Source organism: Temnothorax curvispinosus, unplaced genomic scaffold, assembly GCF_003070985.1.
Source record: "Temnothorax curvispinosus isolate PA1 unplaced genomic scaffold, ASM307098v1 QBEX01005512.1, whole genome shotgun sequence".
NCBI classification, from domain to species: Eukaryota; Metazoa; Arthropoda; class Insecta; order Hymenoptera; family Formicidae; genus Temnothorax; species Temnothorax curvispinosus.
The window spans coordinates 1-3,022 of NW_020215292.1; the positions used below are offsets into that span (position 1 = coordinate 1).

At 38.9% G+C, this 3,022-nt stretch overlaps 1 long non-coding RNA gene across 1 annotated transcript; it reads right to left on the reverse strand.

The window, feature by feature from the left end:
- Positions 1-785: 785 nt before the first annotated feature.
- LOC112454890 lies at positions 786-2,787 on the reverse strand. Its single transcript, XR_003040801.1, has 6 exons — positions 2,676-2,787; positions 2,211-2,328; positions 1,984-2,101; positions 1,469-1,876; positions 1,174-1,346; positions 786-835 (listed from the first exon to the last, which is right to left on the reverse strand). It is a non-coding gene; the product is annotated as an uncharacterized LOC112454890 (long non-coding RNA).
- Between the last annotated feature and the right edge of the window lie 235 nt (positions 2,788-3,022).

Consider the following 3,022-nt stretch of genomic DNA (forward strand, 5'->3'; position numbering starts at 1 on the left):
GCCATCCCCGCCTGCTCCCATCGCCATCTCTCCTCCCGCCCTCGCTCTGCGCGTGTGCCTTCTCGACGTATTGCTCCTCTTCAGGCCTGCCAGCCCTGCCCGCTCCCAGCGCCGTCTCGTCTCTCTCCCCAGTCTCACTCCGCGCATGCGCTTGTCGCTCGCATCTGCACCGTTACCGCGCCTCGACGCCCCGCAGTAGTGCCAACCCGCTCTTTTGGAGGGGCCGGCACCCCGCGCCGTCTCGGCCGCAGTCGGTGTTTTCGCGTCTTGCGCCATCTCCTCTCACCGCTTCTGTCCTGCACTGCAGCCCTCCGATCGCTCCTTCTCCAGCGCGCCTGCGCAGCTCTCCGTCGCCATCATTCTCTTCCCCTCCTTCCGCTTCCCTCTTCGGTCCTAACCTGTACGTCTATTCTTTTTTGTGTTCTCTCGTTCTTGCCTCACTGCTTGTTAGGCACGTTCCCTTCAATTTCTCTTCTTCCTCTATGTTTCCTCCGTCGATCCCATCACTCCTCTGAGGTTCTTCTTCCTTTTCTTTTCCTTTTACTCCGGATTCCCTGCGCTTCCTTCCCTGAGCCGTCTATTCGCTCCTACCGTCCGGGAGCATCCCAATCTAATATAAAATATGTATTTAATATAAACATTAATTTGTGAAATGCTCAATATTCTTGAAACGATAATAATTTTTATTATTACCTCTCCATATATCTTAAATGTACATGAATTTTCTTCGAACTCTATATTTGTAATATCATCAACTTTCTACGCTTGTTGAATATTTGTATTATAAGCAATAACTAGTCCCATTTGATCTTGAACATTAAATTCATCGATATATCTAAAATAAGAAAAATTTTACATTGCACATCTCTTTACACAATCTTGTTCAAGATAAAGTTTCTCTCTCTCTCTCTCTCTCTCACCCCATAATACATATATATATATATATATATGGAGTTAAAACCATAGTGGTGTAAGTCACCTTTTTTAACCTATTGAGTTAAGTTTATAGATGCAATCTACACACGCAGATATGTTGAAAGAAAAAAAAAGAAGTAATAAAAAAATTGACTTACATCACTATAACTTTAACCCTCCGTATATGTTATCAATTATAACTGTATTTATATTTATGTTAAAAATATTTTTCGCATAATTTATCTCAAAAAGTATTACCTTTCCACGTATTCATTACTGTGTAAATCACATTCCTTCAACAACTTTATGAATTCCTCATCGAAACGTTCCACCAGTGTCAACACACAATCATCTATTTTATACAGCGTCATTTCAAACTTTTGCATTTCTTCCATTATTGTTTCGCTATTACCATAATACGCTCCAATATTCTGTAACAAAAATAATTATCTATTTCACACTTGCTTATTTTAAATCTTCTATTTTAGAGGACTTATAAATTTACATTACACATACGTACATACATATATCTATTTTATACACAAATACGTACTTCGACCAATACTCCGGCTTTATAGCATCAGAAACTTTTGGATTGTAATCAAATGTAAAAGACACAATGGAAAACTTAATCTTTATGATTATAACCGGGCCGAAAGTATGAACGTCGCCTATCAATTGTAGCTCGTGCAAAAGCTCTATTTGCTCGCGTTTGTCCGTACGTTTTTTACCACAAGCTGTAATTATCTCAGAAAGTTTCTTCAACACCGCACCAATATTAATTTCTACGTCCTTTACGAACATCTTCGGTTTCTTGGAGGGAATAGCCACGACACCCAGGATTTCCCACTTTCTTTTGCCATCATCTTCGTCACGTTTCTTTTCTCGTTCTTTTTCTTTGCGTTCTTTACATTGCTCCTTCCTCTTCACTTTATCCTCGTCCTCCTCCTGGGCTAAAGCCCTATGTAAAAAAAAAAATTATGGTGTCATATAATATATTGTTAAATTTATTATTTTTTATTAAATGGAAAATAATTGTATTCAATTTTATAGATTGAAAGAACGTACTTCTTGATGAAACGCGAATATTTTGATATTTGCCTTCGTCATGTGTGCATGTGCGTCGTGTGATCGAGATGTAATAGCTCGAGTCGTGTCGCGAGGTTAATCGTCCTCCTCCTAGGCTCTTATGTAAAAAAAAAAAATTATGGTGTCATAAAATATATCGTTAAATTTATTATTTTTTATTAAGTAAAAAATAATTTTACTCAATTTTATAGGTTGAGAGAACGTACTTTTTGATGAAACGCGAATATTTTGATAGTGGTCATCGTTACTTGTGCTCTCACTGTCTGAATCGCTGCTCCAGTCAGATTCGCTTTCACTGTCATCTTCGCCATCGATTGTAGTCTTCTGCAATGCAACAATGAACAGAAAGATTTATAAATAGTTATTTTGATCAAACTCCGGACACACACACACACACACGCACACGCACACACACGCACACGCACACACACACACACACAACACACACACACACGCACGCACACGCTTATGTACATACACACACACACACTATCTGTCATATACTACGTTTACGCGAGCGTTACTTCTGTAACTTACATGATAATCCTCCACGTAAATAAGGATTTTGTAGTAACTGATAATAATTCATCCCGCGTAAACGAGTTAATTATTGTAAATTACTACAGAAGTAACGCCCGCCTAAACATAGTAACGATCACGACTGTCATTACCTATCTCCGGCGACCTGCTGATATTTCGCCTCTTGTGACACCCATAACTTCGTAGCACTTCGATTTTTGAGTAAAGACGCAACCGAAATTTGAAATTAAACAATTGTAATTAATAATGAGAGATCACGTCAATATTAACCTCACGACCACGGTCGTGAATTAAATTGAAAAAAGCTGTGATCAACGTGCATTCTATGGACAATGCGTGCTTCGCGTGGTCAGTGGTCGCCGCGTTGTATCCTGTCAAGGATCATACATATCGGGAATCCTCGTACCCTGATTACAAAAATATATTAAATTTACAAGACATTAAGTTTCCAATGACTTTGAAACAGATTAAAAATTTT